The sequence below is a fragment of the Ranitomeya variabilis genome, chromosome 1 (assembly GCF_051348905.1).
Source record: "Ranitomeya variabilis isolate aRanVar5 chromosome 1, aRanVar5.hap1, whole genome shotgun sequence".
NCBI classification, from domain to species: Eukaryota; Metazoa; Chordata; class Amphibia; order Anura; family Dendrobatidae; genus Ranitomeya; species Ranitomeya variabilis.
Window position 1 is genome coordinate 36,748,074 of NC_135232.1, and position 24,785 is coordinate 36,772,858.

At 45.9% G+C, this 24,785-nt stretch overlaps 1 protein-coding gene and 1 long non-coding RNA gene across 4 annotated transcripts in view; one reads left to right on the forward strand and one right to left on the reverse strand.

Annotated features, from left to right (window-relative positions):
• The window catches only part of DCC (DCC netrin 1 receptor), a 1,118,040-nt gene that overhangs the window by 145,707 nt on the left and 947,548 nt on the right, over positions 1-24,785 (forward strand). The window lies entirely within an intron of this gene.
• On the reverse strand, positions 201-14,378 carry LOC143793678 (uncharacterized). Of its 2 annotated transcripts, none has more exons than XR_013220193.1 (3): positions 14,332-14,378; positions 8,835-8,924; positions 201-676 (listed from the first exon to the last, which is right to left on the reverse strand). It is a non-coding gene; the product is annotated as an uncharacterized LOC143793678 (long non-coding RNA). The 2 variants fall into 2 exon arrangements; XR_013220192.1 differs by lacking the exon at positions 14,332-14,378 and adding an exon at positions 10,163-10,193.

The window sequence follows — 24,785 nt, forward strand, 5'->3', positions numbered from 1 at the left end:
ATTAAAAAATTTAATCAATTTTCTCTTCTGTATGGGTAAACTAATCTGCGTAGTTATATATATATATATATATATATATATATATATATATATATATATATATATATATATATATTACAAATAGGCTGGAAATTTTTAGCAATTCTGTGAAAAATTAAGATATATCATAAATAGTTGCAAAATTAATTGTGTGCATGTCTTTAAACGGCCGCCACCTTTAGGATTGCGCAAGATATGTCCAGTAGTAATTTATGGAGATGTAGGCAGAGGTAATTATGCATTTGTTGTAGAAAATGATAACTGAAATATTCCCCCGGGTGGGGGTAATGATTATAACCAGAGGATAAAGAGGCCGTCAATATAATTATTTTTTTTACAATCGCTTAAACTAGTTTAACCTCCGCGGTCACACAACGGATCCTGAAAAATGGCCCGTCTGGCGGTATTTTTATCACGTGTGTTTTCGGTCGCCGATTTCAGCCTTGTCAGAAATTTTCAGATTAGGGCTTCAATCTCGGCATGGTAATGAATTTTAACGGTGGCCTCGATGGCCCCTTGACACTGTATTAGCTCTGCCGGTGCTTGTTGACAGCGCGCTGAGCGTCTGCATCTGACTTCTGTCCTTTCTGAGGGCGGCCATGCTGTCTGCAACCCGGGATACAGCTTTTAAAGAGGCCTGAAAAAAAGAGTTTAAAAAATCTAATAATTGTTAGGGTTATTTTATGATTTCTCTTTGAAATCCATTTTTGTATGTTTATTTAAATCTCATGGAAAAGTAAGATGATTCCTACCATGAGGAAACCTAAACAATAAGAGGCCTAAATTGTGATTCATGATCATGGGCCTAAAATGGAAAATGTACCCCCCTCTCAGGCAGCAGGACACAGGTACAACTGCTATCTTTGTGCCCTGAATGTTTTGTCAGAGTCTAAAGGATATAAAACAGGTCGGGCCTTGTCTATTGAATCTGCAGAGAAGAAATGCTGTTTATATTTCCCATAGCAACCAATCAGAGCACAGCTTTCATGTTGTAAACAGCTCTGGAGACATAAAAGTTGCTCTCCGATTGGTTGCTATGGGAAACAAAGACATTTTCTTCCCTTTAGAATCAGAAAAGCCCTCAGGAATTGAGTAGAAATGAACAATACAATCTGGAACCAAGCAGATTCTTTAATAATTTCTCAAAATGTTGCATTCCAGCGAATCTGAAATTTGGATGGCTTGATTTACATGAATCAAGCAAAATGATGGCCAACCCGCTACCATTTTGCTGACCTCTTTTGAGGGTTGGGAAGACTTTAAAAAAATAATAACCACCTAATTAAACAAAATCATACAGTATTATGGGCACCACATAGTGCTCCGTACAGTATAATGGGCCCCATATAATGCTCCATACAGTATTGTGGGCACGACATACTGCTCCATACACTATAATGAGCCCCATATATTGCTCCATACAGTATTATGGGCATCACATTGTCCTACATAAAGTATAATGAACTCCATGTATTGCTCCATACATAATAATGAGCCCCATATGATGATCCATACAGAAAAATGGACCCCATAAAATGCTCTATACAGAATAAGGAGCCCCATATATTGATCCATACAGAATAATGAGCCCCATATATTGCTCCATACAGTATTATGGGCATCACTTTGTCCTCCATAAAGTATAATGAACACAATATATTGCTCCATACAGAATAATGAGCCCCATATATTGCTCCATACGGTATATAATGAGCCCCATATAATGCTTCATACAGTATAATGGGCACCACATACATAGTGCTCCATACAGCATAATGGGGCCCATATATTGCTCTACTGCTCCATACAGTATTATGGGCACAGCAGAATAAGGAGCCCCATATATTGATCTACACAGAATAATGAGCCCCATATATTGCTCCATACTGTATAATGAGCCCCATATATTGCTCCATATAGAATAAAGAGCCCCATATATTGCTCCATACAGAACAATGGATACCATATAATGCTCCATACAGAATAATGAGCCCCATATATTGTTCCATACTGTATAATGGGCCCCATATATTGTTCCATAAAGATTAAGCCCAATATATTGCTCCATACATAATGGGTTCCATATAATGTTCCATACAGTATATGATGGGCCCCCATATATTGCTCCATATACAATAGGCCCCATATAATGCTCCATACAGTATAGGATGGGCCCCATACAGTATAATGAGTCCCATATAATGCTCCATACAGTATATGATGGGCCCCATATAATGCTTCATACAGTATTATGGGCACCACATACATAGTGCTCCATACAGCATAATGGGGCCCATATATTGCTCTACTGCTCCATACAGTATTATGGGCACAGCAGAATAAGGAGCCCCATATATTAATCTATACAGAATAATGAGCCCCATATATTGCTCCATACTGTATAATGAGCCCCATATATTGCTCCATATAGAATAAAGAGCCCCATATATTGCTCCATACAGAACAATGGATACCATATAATGCTCCATACAGAATAATGAGCCCCATATATTGTTCCATACTGTATAATGGGCCCCATATATTGTTCCATAAAGATTAAGCCCAATATATTGCTCCATACATAATGGGTTCCATATAATGTTCCATACAGTATATGATCGGCCCCCATATATTGCTCCATATACAATAGGCCCCATATAATGCTCCATACAGTATAGGATGGGCCCCATACAGTATAATGAGTCCCATATAATGCTCCATACAGTATATGATGGGCCCCATATAATGCTTCATACAGTATTATGGGCACCACATACATAGTGCTCCATACAGCATAATGGGGCCCATATATTGCTCTACTGCTCCATACAGTATTATGGGCACAGCAGAATAAGGAGCCCCATATATTGATCTATACAGAATAATGAGCCCCATATATTGCTCCATACTGTATAATGAGCCCCATATATTGCTCCATATAGAATAAAGAGCCCCATATATTGCTCCATACAGAACAATGGATACCATATAATGCTCCATACAGAATAATGAGCCCCATATATTGTTCCATACTGTATAATGGGCCCCATATATTGTTCCATAAAGATTAAGCCCAATATATTGCTCCATACATAATGGGTTCCATATAATGTTCCATACAGTATATGATGGGCCCCATATATTGCTTCATATACAATAGGCCCCATATAATGCTCCATACAGTATATGATGGGCCCCCATATATTGCTCCATATACAATAGGCCCCATATAATGCTCCATACAGTATAGGATGGGCCCCATACAGTATAATGAGTCCCATATAATGCTCCATACAGTATATGATGGGCCCCATATAATGCTTCATACAGTATTATGGGCACCACATACATAGTGCTCCATACAGCATAATGGGGCCCATATATTGCTCTACTGCTCCATACAGTATTATGGGCACAGCAGAATAAGGAGCCTCATATATTGATCTATACAGAATAATGAGCCCCATATATTGCTCCATACTGTATAATGAGCCCCATATATTGCTCCATATAGAATAAAGAGCCCCATATATTGCTCCATACAGAACAATGGATACCATATAATGCTCCATACAGAATAATGAGCCCCATATATTGTTCCATACTGTATAATGGGCCCCATATATTGTTCCATAAAGATTAAGCCCAATATATTGCTCCATACATAATGGGTTCCATATAATGTTCCATACAGTATATGATGGGCCCCATATATTGCTTCATATACAATAGGCCCCATATAATGCTCCATACAGTATAGGATGGGCCCCATACAGTATAATGAGTCCCATATAATGCTCCATACAGTATATGATGGGCCTCATATAATGCTCCATGCAGAAACGCCCCATATAATGCTCCATATATAATGGGACCCATATGATGCTCCATTATATGATGAGCCTCATATAATGCTCTATATATAATGGGTCCCATATATGATGCTCCAGTGTATAATAGGCCCCCATATATTGCTCCAAACATCAAAAAAATAAATACCTCTGCTCGCTGGCTGCTGCTCTTCTCCGGACTCTTCCCGCTCCACCGCATCTCCATCTTCCAGCTCTCTGCACTGTGATTGCTCAGGCTGAGCGTGCACAGAGGTGACATCATCGCGCCCTCTGACCTGAACATCACAGACAGGAGACGCGGAAGACACTACAGCGGCGGAGTGGGAAGAGGTAAGTATCGCAAGGGCCAGGGCACTGAGCAAGTGGGGGGTTCACTCACGGGTGCCGGCATTGGCACAGGCACCAGACCTACATAGCATGCCGGTGTCATATATTAGACTAATTGAACACGTGTCCAGGAAGGAAGGGCTGATGGCACTGAAGGAAACAAGGGGGATAACCAAGTGTTCCAATCTTTATCATAAAGCACAGAGGTCAGATTGTAAGGAAACACAGGAAAAAATCTTTAAGTGCATTACCTGGAGATGAGGTGCGGGAAACCACTAGAGGGAGCTCAGGAGCTCATTGCACACTGTTACTTGTTGAGTTCAATAATACAATGGATGTGCTCCCTCTAGTGGTGGCTGCTGGTAGCCGTAATCTTATCATTTATCTCTATTTCTATGCTGAGGAATAGTCGTGCTCTGAATATTCTAAATGATAAAAATTAGCATTACGAATAAAAACAATGTCAAGCTCGGTTCTGCTACACGGATAGGATCTAATACTCGAGCAGTCTTACCTTCTCCTTTATAAAGCGTCCATTGTCAGTGGTTACAGCTTCCTTACAATAATCTCATTTCTTCACACTGACAGCGTCATCTGTGATTAAAGACGACTATTTGCCGGAACATCCACTTTATTTTTGCTCCAAATCAGATTGTTGTGCAGTTTTGCATGGGGGAATTGATAGCTGCAATTTTGCAGAACGCTGTAGTGAATGCAGTATGACGGGAGGAAATGTATTACATAACTGTGCCATGGATAAGTGCTTAATAAATCAGATCACAGAAGTGAGAACAATCCCCGGAGATGTGAATGTATGCAAGATGTGGCGCAGGGTGGAATAATGAGCCAGATGTAGCGAAGAAGAGTGGAGTTTGTCATCTGGCACAACTCATGGTGATACTGATAGCGGATACTGCTGATAGGTGACATTGTGTTATGTAAGGAGACACGTAGGACTGCAGTGTATACACTAAACTCTGTGAGGCCTCCTTCACAAGTCCTGGGGATTTTGGTCCTGGAAAAAGCAGTACTGGTGAGACCCATGGTCCATGGCCGTGTGTATGTATGTGTCATCTGTGTATCATCTGTGTGTCCGTGTGCTGTCCGTGTGTACGTACAGTACAGACCAAAAGTTTGGACACACCTTCTCATTTAAAGATTTTTCTGTATTTTCATGACTATGAAGATTGTACATTCGCACTGAAGGCATCAAAACTATGAATTAACACATGTGGAATTATATACTTAACAAAAAAGTGTGAAACAACTGAAATTATGTCTTATATTCTAGGTTCTTCAAAGTAGCCACCTTTGGCTTTGATGACTGCTTTGCACACTCTTGGCATTCTCTTGATGAGCTTCAAGAGGTAGTCACCAGGAATGGTTTTCACTTCACAGGTGTGCCCTGTCAGGTTTAATAAGTGGGATTTCTTGCCTGATAAATGGGGTTGGGACCATCAGTTGTGTTGTGCAGAAGTCTGGTGGATACACAGCTGATAGTCCTACTGAATAGACTGTTAGAATTTGTATTATGGCAAGAAAAAAGCAGCTAAGTTAAGAAAAACGAGTGGCCATCATTACTTTAAGAAATGAAGGTCAGTCAGTCCAAAAAATTGGGAAAACTTTTAAAGTGTCCCCAAGTGCAGTGGCAAAAACCATCAAGCGCTACAAAGAAACTGGCTCTCATGAGGACCGCCCCAGGAAAGGAAGACCAAGAGTCACCTCTGCTTCTGATGATAAGTTTATCCGAGTCACCAGCCTCAGAAATCGCAGGTTAACAGCAGCTCAGATTAGAGACCAGGTCAATGCCACACAGAGTTCTAGCAGCAGACACATCTCTACAACAACTGTTAAGAGGAGACTTTGTGCAGCAGGCCTTCATGGTAAAATAGCTGCTAGGAAACCACTGATAAGGACAGGCAACAAGCAGAAGAGACGTGTTTGGAATAAAACAAAATAAAATTTGAGATCTTTGGTTCCAACCACCGTGTCTTTGTGCGAGAAAAGGTGAACAGATGGACTCTACATGCCTGGTTCCCACCGTGAAGCATGGAGGAGCAGGTGTGATGGTGTGGGGGTGCTTTGCTGGTGACATTGTTTGCTATTTATTCAAAATTGAAGGCATACTGAACCAGCATGGCTACCACAGCATCTTGCAGCGGCATGCTATTCCATCCGGTTTGTGTTCAGTTGGACCATCATTTATTTTTCAACAGGACAATGACCCCAAGCACACCTCCAGGCTGTGTAAGGGCTATTTGACCAAGCAGGAGAGTGATGGGGTGCTACGCCAGATGACCTGGCCTCCACAGTCAACAGACCTGAACCCAATCGAGATGGTTTGGGGTGAGCTGGACCGCAGAGTGAAGGCAAAAGGGTCAACAAGTGCTAAGCATCTCTGGGAACTCCTTCAAGATTGTTTGAAGACCATTCCCGGTGACTACCTCTTGAAGCTCATCAAGAGAATGCCAAGAGTGTGCAAAGCAGTCATCAAAGCAAAAGGTGGCTACTTTGAAGAACCTAGAATATAAGACATAATTTCAGTTGTTTCACACTAGTATATAATTCCACATGTGTTAATTCATAGTTTTGATGCCTTCAGTGTGAATGTACAATTTTCATAGTCATGAAAATACAGAAAAATCTTTAAATGAGAAGGTGTGTCCAAACTTTTGCTCTGTACTGTATGTGTCATCTGTGTATCGTCCGTGTGTCCGTGTGCTGTCAGTGTGTACGTATGTGTCATCTGTGTATTGACCGTGTGTCTGTGTGCTGTCAGTGTGTGCGTATGTGTAATCTGTGTATCGTCCGTGTGTCTGTGTGCTGTCAGTGTGTACGTATGTGTCATCTGTGTATCGTCCGTGTGCTGTCCGTGTGTACGTATGTGACATCTGTGTATTGTCTGCATGTCCGTGTGCTGTTGGTGTGTATGTATGTGACATCTGTGTATCGTCCGTGTGTCCATGTGCTGTCCGTGTGTACGTATGTGACATCTGTGTATCGTCCGTGTGTCCGTGTGCTGTCCGTGTGTACGTATGTGTCATCTGTGTATCGTCCGTGTGTCCGTGTGCTGTCAGTGTGACACGTATGGAATGAAATGCGGCATAGAAACTGTAAGGTGTTATATATTAAAGATGTTCAAAGATAGAGATAGATCGCGATGAGGAACATGACAGTGGGATCCAGAGTAATTTTCATAACCAGAGGGAAAACCCTCCCTCCCTCCCTGATTCATCCATCCCTCACTACCTCCCTCCCTCTCTCCCTCATTCATCTATCCATCCATCAATCTATCCATTCATACATACATCTATCCATCCATCCCTCCCGCTCTCCCTCCTTCCCACCCTCATTCATCCCTTCAATCCATCCATCCAGGGCTGCCACTAGAAATTTCAGGGCCCCATACTGGCAACATTTTCGGGGCCCCCTTAAGACTCCGCCCAGGCTCCACCCCAGCCCCGCCTCCAAACCTCGAACTGTCTACAGCACCACCGCTGACTCTTGGAAAAACTACACTTCTCACCAATCACACATTAACAGTTCCCATCACCAGATCACACACATAGCCAGCAGATTTTGTTTTGGCCAAAAGGTTTTTTTAATCTGCCACGATGACAAGGTAGACTCTTTTGGCCGGGCCCTACTCTACTCTAACTTATTAAACATTTGTTAAAATATGCAATACAATTTAGGTATATTTTTATTTATTTTTCAATTTTTCAAATGACCAATAATTCCACATACAAGGGACAAATAACACAACACCATGACCAGACACCACATTATCACCACATAGTGACCTATAATACTATCTACAAGGAATAAATACTGCCACACCATGTGCACACCACATATTACCACCACAGTGACCGAACAATATCGCATACAAGGGACAAATACCACAGCAGCATGTACAGACCACATATTACCACCACATGGTGACCAACTACATACAAGGAACAAATACCAACACAACATGACCAGACCACATATTACCACCACACGGTGACCGAATAATAGCACGTACAAGGAACAAATGCCACCACACCATGACCAGACCACATATTACCACCACATAGTGACCAAATAATAGCACATACAAGGAACAAATACCGCCACACCATGGCCGGACAACATATTACCACCACATTGTGACTGAATAGTACAATACTGATCATTAATAAAAAAAAAAATACTATCACCATAAGTGCTATTATACATAGGAGATCTGTACTTAGTATGCAGTGTCTGTGTACAGGTAATACAGTGGTCACCGATGCCATTATACACAGGAGCTCTATATATAGTGTCAGTGTACAGGTAATACAGGGATCACCAGTGACATTATACACAGGAGCTCTATATATAGTGTCAGTGTACATGTAATACAGTGATCACTAGTGACATTATACACAGGAGCTCTGTATATAGTGTTTAGTGTACAGATAATATAGTGATCACCAGTGACATTATACACAGGAGCTCTGTATACAGTATACAGTGTATGGTGTCAGTGTATACGTAATACAGGGATCACTAGTGACATGATACACAGGAGCTCTGTATACAGTATATAGTGTATGGTGTCAGTGTACAGGTAACATACTGACTCACCAGTGATGTCTCTAGCTGAAGTCCTTCATCTTTGCGTTTCTTTTTAATCCAGCGCAGACCGCCATCACTTCTTTCAGCCAGGACTCGTCTCTGCATAAAATAACAGTTATCTAGAGCACCGCTTCCAGAGCACATTCCCCACTTTTTTCTTTTCTTCTACACTACACATCTGACTACAGACGTTCACCCACCATTAATATATACTGTAATTGGTTATTATGCAACCCACCATTCCAAATATAAATTATAATACGCCACTGAGCCCCTTCTAGCTATACATAGCCACTTTCCCCATTTAATATATAAATTAATTAGCACCTGTACTCTTTCTCCCAATTTATTTCCAGTCACTTTATCCTCAACGATCCCACTATGCACCTCCCGCTCTAACCCTAACTCCGATTCATTATAGCTACATGCCCCTTCTGCCTCAATTCATTGTCATGTCTTCTCTCTCTCCCACCCTCTATTCATTATCAACTGCTCTTCCCCACCCTCAAAAATCATTATTTGCTCTCCCTACCTTCAATATACCATTGGCTCTCCCCACCCCCACCTACAATTCAATTGCTGTCCACCGTCCCTCACACTCACTTGATGTGCATGCAGTCCCCATCACCCCCACTTCATCATTTGCAGTCCACCTTACTTCATCATTTAGTCCCCTATCCCCCTTCACTTCATCTGCAGTCCCCCTTACTTTATCATTTGCAGCCCCCTATCATTTCATCATGCGCAGTGCCCCCTCAAGCACACTTCATCATCTGCAGCCCCCTATCATTTCATCATGCGCAGTGCCCCCTCAAACACACTTCATCATCTGCAGCCCCCTATCATTTCATCATGTGCAGTGCCCCCTCAACCACACTTCATCATCTGCAGCCCCCTATCATTTCATCATGTGCAGTGCCCCCTTAAACACACTTCATCTGCAGCCCACTATCATTTCATCATGCGCAGTGCCCCCTCAAGCACACTTCATCATCTGCAGCCCCCTATCATTTCATCATGTGCAGTGCCCCCTTAAACACACTTCATCTGCAGCCCACTATCATTTCATCATGCGCAGTGCCCCCTCAACCACACTTCATCATCTGCAGCCCCTATCATTTCATCATGCGCAGTGCCCCCTCAACCACACTTCATCATCTGCAGCCCCTATCATTTCATTATGCGCAGTGCCCCCTCAACCACACTTCATCATCTGCAGCCCCCTATCATTTCATCATGCGCAGTGCCCCCTTAAACACACTTCATCATCTGCAGTCTCACTCTCCCCCACCTCACCCATTTAAAAAAACAAAAATAAAAATGTTTTTTATCCTCACCTCAGTCGTTCCGGGGCGTCTAGTGTTTCCAGCAGTGAAGCAGCAGCTAGAATGTATGGGCTGCTGAGAGGACCTGACAGGGGCCCATACATTCTAGCACATTTACTACTGAGACTGCTAGAATCAGAGGTGTAGCTAGGGTTTCAACTTAGAGGGGGGGGGGGGGGGGCGAAACATCTGAGTGGGCCCCTAACCAGCTAACCCTGATTACAGCTACGGTTGCGCACTCTAGTTGTGAATATAGGGGAACCTCAGAATATGACCGCACTGTTATTGAAAATGAATCTCTATACAAAAACGATCATTGACTTTACCGCCATATTGTGACCATATGCAACTTTGATGGTCACAATACTCCGAGTGCCCCTATAACAATGATGCTTAAGTGCCCACTTAACATTTAATAATGTCCCCTAAGTTCCCCCATGTACTGCTCCATTATACACAGTATGGTGAGCTTAAAACTTCCCTATACACAGTCTAAGGCTCCCACAGCTCCCCTATACACAGTATGGTGATTCTATAACTCCCCGATACACTGTATGATGTTCCCACGGCTCCCCTATTTACACAGTATGATGTTCTCACTGCTCCCCTATTTACACAGTATGATGTTCTCACTGCTCCCCTATTTACACAGTATGATGTTCTCACTGCTCCCCTATTTACACAGTATGATGTTCCCACTGCTCCCCTATTTACACAGTATGATGTTCCCACTGCTCCCCTATTTACACAGTATGATGTTCCCACTGCTCCCCTATTTACACAGTATGATGTTCCCACTGCTCCCCTATTTACACAGTATGATGTTCCCACTGCTCCCCTATAGATAATGAGCCCAATGCTCCCCTATACACAGTATAATGCTGACAGAACTCCACTATAGAAAGTATAATGCCCCCCAGAGCTCCCCTATATACAGTGTAATGGGCCAAAAGCTCCCATATGCACAATATGCCTTCACAGTTTCCTATACCCAGTATGATGGGCCGGCAGCTCCCGTCAAACAGTATGATGTCCCTCACAGTTCCCCTGTACACAGTATGATGGGCCCCCAGCTTCCTTATACACAGTATGATGGGCCCGCAACTCCCGTATACACAGTATGATGGACCCCAGCTCCTTTATACAGAGTATGATGGGCCCGCAGCTCCCTTATACACAGTATGATGGGCCCCCAGCTTCCTTATACACAGTATGATGGACCCGTAGCTCCCGTATACACAGTATGATGGACCCCCAGCTCCCTTATACACAGTATGATGGGCCCGCAGCTCCCTTATACACAGTATGATGGGCCCGCAGCTCCCTTATACACAGTATGATGGGCCCGCAGCTCCCTTATACACAGTATGATGGGCCCGCAGCTCCCTTATACACAGTATGATGGGTCCGCAGCTCCCTTATACACAGTATGATGGGCCTGCAGCTCCCCTATACACAGTATGATGGACTTACAGCTCCCGTATACACAGTATGATGGGCCCGCAGCTCCCTTATACACAGTATGATGGACATTTACTCATCCTCCGGCGTATTCAGTATTTTGGGGCACTGCTGCAGTGCCGCTGCTCAAACTTGTGAGCCCAGCTTCTGACTGGCCAGAAGTTAGAAGCTATGTCAAAAGCGCTCAATGTAAGACTATGAGGCTATGTGCACTTTGTTGCGGATTTACTGCGGATTTCCTGTGTTTTTTGTGCAGATTTCACCTGCGGTTTACCACCTGTGGAATCCTATACAGGAGCAGGTGTAAAATGCTGCGGAATCTGCAAACAGAATTGACATGCTACGGAAAATACAATGCAGCGTTTCCGCACCATGTGCACTGTGGATTTGGTTTTCCATAGGTTTAAATGGCACTGTAAACCAGATGGAAAACTGCTGCAGATCCGCAGCGGCCAATCCGCACCATGTGCACATAGCCTGAGAGTGAGAACGAGGCCAGAATGAGGCTCCCACAGACTCACACTGATTAGTGACCTCTGCGCCGCTCCATGAAACACTGGAGCCTCGGACAGGCCACAAACTGCAGGAGACGGAGCCAAGCAGAGACTAAGGCTACGTTCACATTTGCGTTCTGCGCCGCAGCGTCGGGCGCTGCAGCGTCCCCGCATGAGTCATGCGCCCCTATATTTAACATGGGGGCGCATGGACATGCGTTGCATTTGCGTTTTTTGACGCATGCGTCGCTGTGGTGCATGCGTCAGGGCGCAGAGCAGTTTTTTCTGTGCCCAAAACCATGCAAAAGTGGACGCATGCGTCACAAAATGCTGCGTTGTGCATGCGTCGCCGACGCTGCGGCGCACAACGCAAATGTGAACGTAGCCTAAAACAGATGAAGACGCCAGAAGGTGAGTATCAGACAGGGGGCAGGGGACGAGGATTTTCAGTACCTGGAAATGGTGCTGTAAATGTGATGCAGCTCTTGGTTACTGTATGCGGCTCCTTATACTAACACTCATAAAATACCCAGGTGGTACGTATCAAAGGCCCCCTACCCCCATCTCCAGCCTCCCCGTACATATACTATCATAACATAACATTATAATATTAAGCCCCCAGTGACCTGTCCCCCTCCCCCACAATATCCCCATCGTCTCACATCCACCCCCCAGTACCCTATCCCACCTCACCCACCTTCAGCCCCCACAACACCCCCATGGTCTCACATTCACCCCCCAATGCCCTGTCTCCCCTGCCCCACAACACCCCCATGGTCTCACATTCACCCCCCAGTACCCTGTCCCCCCTCACCCACAATACCCCCATGGGCACACCATACCTCCCAACTTTAGGGGAAGGGAAAGAGGGACAAAGTCAGCGGTGCGCGTAGCGCGCCGCGGCAAATTTTAGGCCACACCCATTTCACAACTAGCCACGCCCCAACCACACCCATTTAGCACTTCTGATCACAATGTTTCGTTAACAATAATTATGAACAAAAAAATATGGCCACACACGACGCTCCATACTGTACAATGGCCATTGGCCACATTATGCTCCATACTGTATAATGGCCCCACATGATGCTGCGTACAGTATACTTGCCCCACGTGATGGTCCATACAGTATAATGGCGCCACATGATGCTTTGTACAGTATAATGGCCCCACACGATGCTGGGTATAGTATAATGGCCACACAATGCTGGGTACAGTATAATGGCCCCACACAATGCTGGGTGCAGTATAATGGCCACACATGGTTACCCCACCCCCATCATTGCCTTCTCCATCAGTACACACAAACACCTTTCACCGCGCTCCCTCGCAGCAGCCGGCAGCTTCCACTCCCACGGCGCTGAATGGTGTCATCCAGCTGCGCCGCTGACTGCTGTATCCAGCATTACAGCTCAGTCCCCATAGAATGTAATACAGCACAGCCCCATAGAATATAATGCTGCACAGCCCCCATAGAATGTAACGCAGGCAGGTGGCAGCCCCCATAGAATGTAACGCAGGCAGGTGGCAGCCCCCATAGAATGTAAGGGGTGCTGCACCAGGTTGGTGGAGAATCCGATGGATGGGTACCAGGGGGAGAGTGGGAGCGGGGTGCGCGCACCATGGGGAGACAAAGTTTAGTTTGTCAGTCCTCCTATGCTGTCAGAGTCTCTGCTGTAACCGCAGCAGGGCAGCGCTGCATGGAGAGGGGGAGAGACACATACATTCACTTACAGTCTGGAGATCCGCTCGCTGCTCCCGCGGTCACACAGACACGGAGTGTCTCACAACTCTGCCCCCGTGCCAGAAACCAGTCCGGGTGCTGCCGCTCTGTCCTCAGAGTCCGCCCACGTCTATAGTTGAGGAGGAAGCCGGAGGCGGGCGGTGAGGCAACTCAAGGGGGCGTGGCTACAACGCAGTCCCAGGGAACGGAACGAACAGCGGGTACTAATCGGGCTCTCTCTACGTCCCGGAAGTGGGCGGGGCTTCATCGGCGGCCGCAAATTCGGGATTTTAAATGCCCGAAGCGGGACAGCGGGACCCGGGTGCCAAAGCGGGACTGTCACGCTGAAATCGGGACGGTTGGGAGGTATGGCACACATTCATCCCCCAGTACCCTGTCCCCCCCTCACTCACTTTCAGCCCCCACAATACCCCAAGGGTCTCATACCTGAATTTAATAAACCTAAAATGTCCCATCCCCAGCACTTACTGCCAGTAAGTTACTGGTAACGTTTGCACTGCAGGACCAGGAAGTGTGAGTGAAATGCAGGGTGGGCACTAGGACCCAGCGTGCCTGAGCCAATCCCAGCGTGCACAGAGTGAGGAAAACTGCAACCAGGAAAAGCTTCATGATCAGGTCAGACGGGCGAAACCATTCACTGCAGGGGGGAGACTGCATTCGTCACTGTGCTAGTAGCCAGCGTGCAGCTTGTCAGACGGGAGCAGACGTTATACTGCTCTGCTCCTATGCGGTGTTCTGCCTCCTCACAGAAGTGGCCCTGCCCTGGCTCCCCGTGGGCCCCTCCATGTGACAGGGCCCGGGGCGATGGCCCCCTCTGCCCCCCCCCCCCCCCACGCTACTGGCTAGAATGGATGGGCTGCAGTCAGGACCTGCAGGGAGCCCATACATTCTAGCTACAGCCGAGCGCAGGAGCTGCGCAGCCGACCAGTAAGACTGCCGTGCACAGCTCCAAAACGGCTCCCGGGCCCCAGCGCCGACGTGTGCGCCGCAGTGCACAGTATTTTAGTGCACGATGGGGCCCGATCAGTAGAAGCACAACAGTGGGGCCCTGGATCTGCGGGCCCCTCTGTATTGCTGCTGACCGGGCCCCATACAGCAGTAATGCCTGTAATGCCCTGATGGCGGCCCTGCATCCATCCATCTATTCATTTATTCATCCATCCATCCCTCCCTCCTTACAACCCTCAATCATCCATCCATCCATCCATATCACTCCTTAATTCCCTCTTTCATTCATTCATCCATCTCTCCCTCCTTAACTCCCTCCCTCATCCATCCATCCATCCATCCATTGATATCCTTCCACCTATTCATCCATCCCTCCCTCCTTACCTCCCTCCCTCATTCATTCATCCATCGATTGATCCATCCTTCCATCTATTCATCCATCCACCATCCATCCCTCCTTACCTCCCTCCCTCTCTCATCCATCCATCCATCCATTCATTCATCCGTCCATCCCCCCTCCTTACCTCCATCCCTCATTCATCCATCTAATCATCCCTCCTTACCTCCCTCTCTCAACCATGCATCCATCCATCCACCTATCCATTCATCCATCCCTCCTTACCTCCCTCCCTCATTCATCCATCCATCCATCCATCCATCCATCCATTCCTCCCTCATTTATCCATCCATCCCTCCCTCATCCATCCATCCCTCCCTCATCCATCCCTCCCTCATCCATCCATCCCTCCCTCATCCATCCCTCCCTCATTCATCCATCCATCCATCCATCCATCTTTTCCTGTAAATTTACCCGCAGACCTATAAACATCACCTTCTCCAGATATAAATTTTATATGGAACGGAGAGCCATGAATTTTAGAAGGAAATGTCCTTACAAAATGCTCTTTTTATCTCCCGTCTGATCTTTCTCACCAGAGCAGCAGGTCTTCAGTAGAAAATCAATAACTATAATAAAATGTTGAGGAGCGGGAGCAGCGTGCGGACGTGTCAGCGCTGGATATGGGGTGCTGATGCTATCATTGCTATGTATTATTTTCCATCGGAATATTCTCCCGGCTGTTTCCTCCGCTGTCTGGATAATATTGCTAGTGGCAGACGTGTGGTCGGCCCGGACTCCCTGGATCTTCTTGTCTTTTTTGTTTTTTTTCTGTACAGTAACATAAATCCATTCAGTCCTTTAATGTTATATAATATCAGCGCGCCCGATATCGAGCGGTTACATGGGGCTGCCTGTTTCACTGCTGTGCCAGAGCCATACTAAGCAGAAAGGTTTCTCCTGCCAGACCATCCTCCTAACATATTGTGGCCGGGTTATTACTGTATATTCTTTCTGGGGGGAGAAAGTTTTTTCAGAGCTGAGTTTGCAATTTGGCACAACCATCAGGAATTTCCATTGGATTTAATTTTAGGGATTTAATGTAGCACACAATTAGCTCTGCTACATCTGCGCGTACAGTAAATGTGGTTTCATGAGGTTAGATAGAAGTCACAGCTTTCATACCATTGTATCTATGCTAATTGCATTACAGACGATCAGTAGAGATGAAATAGCCTTTATTGCGCGCTATCGATCATCAATTAGATTAATCAATAGTTCACATTTTCCCTTACGCCAGCATTTAATTGCTCGGGTCATGTGACGATCTGAGACATGAAAGTAATGAAGAGTCATGGAAAGGCTTCATGTTATAGGAATACAATTTACATAGGGCATTGTGACTGAAGCAAGCAAAATGTAACAATGTATCAAAACAGAAAATAACAAGAACAGGGAGAACTGCAAGATTCTACATCTGGGCAAGAAAAACAAAAATTACATCTACAGAATGGGAGGAATAGAACTAAGCAACAGCAAGTGTGAAAAAGACTTGTTATATTAACAGATCACAGACTGCAAATGAGTCAACAGTGTGATGCAGCAGCAAAAAAGGCAAACATAGTTCTAGGATGTATTAAGAGAAGCATAGAGTCTAGATCATGTGAAGTAATTATCCCCCTCTACACCTCCTTGGTCAGGCCTCATCTGGAACACTGTGTCCAGTCCTGGGCACCACATTTTAATAAAGACATCAACAATCTGGAGCAAGTTCAGAGAAGAGCTACCAGGATGGTGATCGGACTGCAAAGTATGTCTTACGAGGAACGGTTAAAGGATCTGGGAATGTTTAGCTTGCAAAAAAGAAGACTAAGAGGAGACTTAATAGCTGTCTACAAATATCTGAAGGGATGTCAGAGTGTAGAGGGATCATCTTTATTCTCATTTGCACATAGAAACAGGAGAAGCAATGGAATGAAACTGAAAGGGAGAAGATACTGATTCGATATTAGAAAAAAAATTTGACACTGAGGGTGATCAATGAATGGAACAGGCTGCCAAGACAGGTGGTGAGTTCTCCTTCAATGGAAGTCTTCAAAGAGAGGCTGGACAGATATCTGTATAAGATGGTTTAGTGAATCCTGCATTGAGCAGGGGGTTGGAAATGATGACCCTGGAGGTCCCTTCCAACTCTAACATTCTAGGATTCTATGAATCTATTATCTATCTATTATCCATCGATCTACAATTGTGCTCAAAAGTTTACATACCCCGGCAGAATTTTTGCTTTCTTAACCTTTTTTTCAGAGAATATGATTGATAACAATAAAACTTTTTCTCCACTCATGGTTAATGGTTAACTGTTATGGATCCCAATGGCTAGGGGATTGCACTGGACAAGCAAAAAATAACTAAAATAACGGACGAGCTCTAGGGTGATGGAACCTGGGCTGACCGCTGCCCTACTCCTGACAAACACAACTAGAAATAGCCAGGGAGCGTGCCTACGTTGATTCTAGACGCCTCGCGCCAGCCTAAGAGCTAACTAGCACTGCAGAGAAAATAAAGACCTAACTTGCCTCCAGAGAAATAAACCCCAAAGGTATAGTTGCCCCCCACATGTATTGACGGTGAAAATGAGAGGAAGGCACGCACATAGATATGAAAATAGAGTTAGCAAAACGAGGCCCGCTATAACTAGAAAGCAGAAGGATACAAAAGGGGTCTGAGCGGTCAGCAAAAAACCCTAATCAAAAACCATCCTGAGATTACAAGCACCCATGTGCCAACTCATGGCACATGGGGAGCACCTCAGCCCACTAGAGCTTCCAACTAGCATAGAGTAATATTTAGCAAGCTGGACAAAAAACAAAACAACTGAAAAGCATAACTTAGCTTATCCTGAGAGATCTGGAAGCAGGTAGTCAGAACCAAACTGAGAACATCTGAGAACATTGATAGCCGGCAAGGGAATGACAGGGAAGCCAGGTTAAATAGGAAACACCCAGCCTCTGATGGACAGGTGGAAACCAGAAACCGCAACCCACCAAAGTCACCCAGTACCAGTTGTAACCACCAGAGGGAGCCCAAAAACAGAATCCACAACAGTACCCCCCCCTTGAGGAGGGGTCACCGAACCCTCACGAGAACCCCCAGGGCGATCAGGATGAGCTCTATGGAAGGCGCGGACCAAATCAGTCGCATGAACATCAGAGGCGACCACCCAGGAATTATCCTCCTGACCATAACCCTTCCACTTAACCAAATACTGGAGTTTACGTCTGGAAACACGAGAATCCAAGATCTTCTCAACAACATACTCCAATTCTCCCTCCACCAGCACCGGAGCAGGAGGCTCAACCGAAGGAACAACGGGCACCTCATACCTCCGCAATAACGACCGATGGAACACGTTATGAATAGCAAACGATGCTGGGAGATCCAAACGAAAAGATACAGGGTTAAGAATCTCCAAGATCTTATAAGGACCGATGAACCGAGGCTTGAACTTGGGAGAAGAGACCTTCATAGGGACAAAACGAGAAGACAACCACACCAAGTCCCCAACACGAAGTCGGGGACCCACGCGGCGACGGCGATTAGCAAACTGCTGAGTCTTCTCCTGAGATAACTTCAAATTGTCCACCACCTGATTCCAAATCTGATGTAGCCTGTCCACCACCACGTCCACTCCAGGACAATCCGAAGGCTCCACCTGACCAGAGGAAAAACGAGGATGAAACCCCGAATTACAAAAGAAAGGAGAAACCAAAGTAGCAGAACTAGCCCGATTATTAAGGGCAAATTCGGCCAGTGGCAAAAAGGCAACCCAGTCATCCTGATCAGCAGAAACAAAACACCTCAAATAAGTTTCCAAGGTCTGATTAGTTCGCTCCGTCTGGCCATTCGTCTGAGGATGGAATGCAGACGAGAAAGACAAATTAATGCCCATCTTAGCACAAAACGTCCGCCAAAATCTAGACACAAACTGGGATCCCCTGTCAGAAACGATATTCTCCGGAATCCCATGCAAACGAACCACGTTCTGAAAAAATAAAGGGACCAACTCAGAGGAGGAAGGCAACTTAGGCAAGGGTACCAAATTAACCATCTTAGAAAAGCGGTCACACACAACCCAGATAACGGACATTTTCTGTGAGACAGGGAGATCTGAAATAAAATCCATGGAAATGTGCGTCCAAGGCCTCTTCGGGATAGGCAAGAATAACAACAACCCACTGGCTCGAGAACAGCAAGGCTTAGCCCGAGCACACACTTCACAAGACTGCACAAAGGTACGCACATCCCTTGACAAGGAAGGCCACCAAAAAGACCTGGCCACCAAGTCTCTAGTACCAAATATTCCCGGATGACCAGCCAACACAGAAGAATGGACCTCGGAGATGACTCTACTGGTCCAATCATCCGGAACAAACAGTCTTTCTGGTGGACAACGATCAGGTTTATCCGCCTGAAACTCCTGCAATGCACGTCGCAAGTCTGGGGAGACGGCGGACAATATTACCCCATCCCTAAGGATACCAGTAGGCCCAGAGACTCCAGGAGAGTCAGGCACAAAACTCCTGGAAAGAGCATCTGCCTTCACATTCTTTGAACCTGGCAGGTATGAAACCACAAAATTGAAACGAGAAAAAAACAACGACCAACGAGCCTGTCTAGGATTCAGACGCCTGGCAGACTCAAGGTAAATCAGATTTTTGTGATCAGTCAAGACCACCACACGATGTCCAGCACCCTCAAGCCAATGACGCCACTCCTCAAATGCCCACTTCATGGCCAAAAGCTCCCGATTACCCACATCATAATTGCGCTCGGCGGGCGAGAATTTTCTAGAAAAGAACGCACATGGCTTCATCACCGAGCCATCGGAACTTCTCTGTGACAAAACCGCCCCCGCTCCAATCTCGGAAGCATCAACCTCAACCTGAAAAGGAAGTGAAACATCTGGTTGACATAACACAGGAGCAGAAGAAAACCGGCGCTTAAGTTCCTGAAAGGCCTCCACAGCCGTAGGAGACCAATTAGCAACATCAGCACCCTTTTTAGTCAAATCAGTCAAAGGTTTAACAACACTGGAAAAATTAGCAATGAACCGACGATAAAAATTAGCAAAACCCAAGAATCTCTGAAGACTCTTAACAGATGTAGGTTGTGTCCAGTCACAAATCGCCTGAACCTTGACGGGATCCATCTCAATAGTAGAAGGAGAAAAAATGTACCCCAAAAAATAAATCTTCTGGACTCCGAAGAGACATTTCGAGCCCTTCACAAACAGAGAATTGGCCCGCAGGACTTGAAACACCTTCCTGACCTGTAGAACATGAGACTCCCAGTCATCAGAAAACACCAAAATATCATCCAAATACACAATCATAAACTTATCCAGATATTCACGGAAAATATTGTGCATAAAGGACTGAAAGACTGAAGGAGCATTAGAAAGTCCAAAAGGCATTACCAAATACTCAAAATGGCCCTCAGGCGTATTAAATGCGGTTTTCCACTCATCACCCTGCTTTATCCGCACAAGATTATACGCACCGCGAAGATCTATCTTAGTGAACCACCTAGCCCCCTTAATGCGAGCAAACAAATCAGTCAATAATGGCAATGGATACTGATATTTGACTGTAATCTTATTCAGAAGGCGATAATCTATACAAGGCCTCAGGGAACCATCTTTTTTAGCCACGAAAAAAAAACCTGCTCCCAGAGGGGACAAAGATGGACGAATATGTCCCTTTTCCAAGGACTCCTTAATATAATTCCGCATAGCAGTATGCTCTGGCACTGACAGATTAAATAAACGACCCTTAGGGAACTTACTGCCAGGAATTAATTCTATTGCACAGTCACAATCCCTATGAGGAGGGAGCGAATTGAGCTTAGGCTCCTCAAAAACATCCCGATAGTCAGACAAAAACGCAGGGACCTCAGAAGGAGTAGATGAAGCGATTGAAATCAGAGGTGCATCATCATGAACCCCCTGACATCCCCAGCTTAGTACAGAAATTGTTTTCCAGTCCAGGACAGGATTATGAGTTTGTAACCATGGCAGACCAAGCACTAGTACATCATGTAAATTATACAGTACAAGGAAGCGAATCACCTCCTGATGAACGGGAGTCATGCGCATGGTCACTTGTGTCCAGTACTGCGGTTTATTCATAGCCAATCGTGTAGAGTCAATTCCCTTCAAAGGAATAGGAACTTCCAGAGGCTCCAGACTAAAACCGCAGCGTTTGGCAAATGACCAATCCATAAGACTCAGGGCAGCGCCCGAATCCACATAGGCATCGACGGAAATGGATGACAGTGAACAAATCAGAGTTACAGACAAAATGAACTTAGACTGCAGAGTACTAACGGCAAAAGATTTATCAACCTTTTTTGTGCGTTTAGAGCATGCTGATATAACATGAGCTGAATCACCACAATAAAAACACAATCCATTTTTCCGCCTATAATTTTGCCGTTCACTTCTGGACTGAATTCTATCACATTGCATAGTCTCAGGTGCCTGTTCAGAAGACACCGTCAACTGGTGCACAGGTTTGCGCTCCCGCAAACGCCGATCAATCTGAATGGCCATAGTCATAGACTCATTCAGACCTGTAGGCGCAGGGAACCCCACCATAATATCCTTAATGGCCTCAGAAAGACCATCTCTGAAGTTTGCAGCCAGTGCGCACTCATTCCGCTGAGTAAGTACCGACCATTTCCGACATTTTTGACAATATACTTCCGCTTCATCATGCCCCTGAGAGAGGGCTAATAAAGCCTTTTCAGCCTGAATCTCCAGGTTAGGTTCCTCATAGAGCAATCCCAGTGCCAGAAAAAACGCATCCACACTGAGCAATGCAGGATCCCCTGGTGCCAATGCAAATGCCCAATTCTGAGGGTTGCCCCGCAGGAAAGATATTACAATCTTGACCTGCTGAGCAGGGTCTCCAGAGGAGCGAAATTTCAAAGAAAGAAACAATTTGCAATTGTTCCTGAAATTCAGGAAGGTAGATCTATCTCCAGAAAAAAACTCTGGAATAGGAATTCTAGGTTCAGACATAGGAGTGTGAACAACAAAATCCTGTATGTTTTGAACTTTTGCAGCGAGATTATTCAGGCTGGAAGCCAAACTCTGGACATCCATGTTAAACAGCTAAGGTCAGAGCCATTCAAGGGTTAAGAGGAGGTAAGAAGCAGCTAGACAGCAATTAAAGGCTAGGCAGCAAAACTCTGAGGGAAAAAAAAAAAAAAATTTCCCTTCAACACTTCTTTTTCTCCTGCTTCAGCCCAAACAATTAACACTTTGTGGGCCGGCTATACTGTTATGGATCCCAATGGCTAGGGGATCGCACTGGACAAGCAAAAAATAACTAAAATAACGGACGAGCTCTAGGGTGATGGAACCTGGGCTGACCGCTGCCCTACTCCTGACAAACACAACTAGAAATAGCCAGGGAGCGTGCCTACGTTGATTCTAGACGCCTCGCGCCAGCCTAAGAGCTAACTAGCACTGCAGAGAAAATAAAGACCTAACTTGCCTCCAGAGAAATAAACCCCAAAGGTATACCGTATTTTTCGGCATATAAGACGCACCGGACCATAAGACGCACCCCAAATTTGGGGTGAAAATTGCAGAAAAAAATATTTTTTGTAAGATGGGGGTCCGTCTTATTGTCCGAATTTACAGTATCTTACCTGTGGGCTGATGGTGGCAGAGCAGGGTCACAGGAGGCATGGTGTCGGCAGAGGTGGGGTGAGGCGGTACGGCGTGCACCTGAGCATGGTCCCTTCCTGCTTAGGTGGGCGACGCCACGGCCTGGTGTCCATGGGAGGGTGGCAGCAGTGGTTACCGACAGAGGTGTTGGGATGAGGAGGCACAGTGAGAGGTATGGCGTGAGAGGGGTCCCTTTCCCCGGTGAGGTGATGCAGCAGCCCGGTAATGCAGCAGAGCCGGGTGAATCCTGTTGTTACCGCGGTGGCAGAGGTGTGGAGACGAGGAGGCGCAGTGAGCGGGGTTCCTTTCCCTGGTGAGGTGATGCAGCAGCCCCGGTAATGCAGCAGAGCCGGGTGAATCCTGTTGTTACCGTGGTGGCAGAGGTGTGGAGATGAGGAGGCGCAGTGAGCGAGGTCCCTTTCCCCGGGGAGGTGATGCAGCAGCCCCGGTAATGCAGCAGGGCCGGGTGAATCCTGTTGTTATCGGTGCGCGCGGCCATCTTCCTGAGGCCACGCGTTCGCAGATGGAGCTCTGCTGCCTGGGGCTTCAGGAAAATGGCCGCCGTGATCCCCATCTGCGCACGTGCGGCATCCCGCGGCCATTTTCCTGAAGCCCTGGGCAGCAGAGCTCCATCTGCGAACGCGCGGCCTCAGGAAGATGGCCGCGCGCACCGATAACAACAGGATTCACCCGGCTCTGCTGCATTACCGGGGCTGCTGCATCACCTCACCGGAGAAAGGGACCCCGCTCACTGCGCCTCCTCATCTCCACACCTCTGCCGCCACGGTCCACGGTAAGCCTGCATTGCGAATATAAGACGCACCCCCCATTTTCCCCCCTTTTTTTGGGGGGGAAAAAGTGCGTCTTATATGCCAAAAAATACGGTAGTTGCCCCCCACATGTACTGACGGTGAAAATGAGAGGAAGGCACGCACATAGATATGAAAATAGAGTTAGCAAAACGAGGCCCACTATAACTAGAAAGCAGAAGGATACAAAAGGGGTCTGAGCGGTCAGCAAAAAACCCTAATCAAAAACCATCCTGAGATTACAAGCACCCATGTGCCAACTCATGGCACATGGGGAGCACCTCAGCCCACTAGAGCTTCCAACTAGCATAGAGTAATATTTAGCAAGCTGGACAAAAAACAAAACAACTGAAAAGCATAACTTAGCTTATCCTGAGAGATCTGGAAGCAGGTAGTCAGAACCAAACTGAGAACATCTGAGAACATTGATAGCCGGCAAGGGAATGACAGGGAAGCCAGGTTAAATAGGAAACACCCAGCCTCTGATGGACAGGTGGAAACCAGAAACCGCAACCCACCAAAGTCACCCAGTACCAGTTGTAACCACCAGAGGGAGCCCAAAAACAGAATCCACAACAGTTAACATAGTAACATAGTTAGCAAGGCCGAAAAAAGACATTTGCCATCCAGTTCAGCCTGTATTCCGTCAGAATAAATCCCCAGATCTACGTCCTTCTAAAGAACCTAATAACTGTAAGATACAATATTGTTACGCTCCAGGAAGACATCCAGGCCTCTCTTGAACCCCTTGACTGAGTTCGCCATCACCACCTCCTCAGGTAAGGAATTCCAGATTCTCACTGCCCTAACGGTAAAGAATCCTCTTCTATGTTGGTGGAAAAACCTTCTCTCCTCCAGACGCAGAGAATGCCCCCTTGTGACCATCACCTTCCTTGGTATAAACAGATCCTCCGAGAGATATTTGTATTGTCCCCTTATATACTTACACATGGTTATTAGATCACCCCTCAATCATCTTATTTTTAGACTAAATAATCCTAATTTTGCTAATCTCTCTGGGTATTGTAGTTCTCCCATCCCCTTTATTAATTTTGTTGCCCTCCTTTGTACATTTTCTAGTTCCATTATATCCTTTCTGAGCAC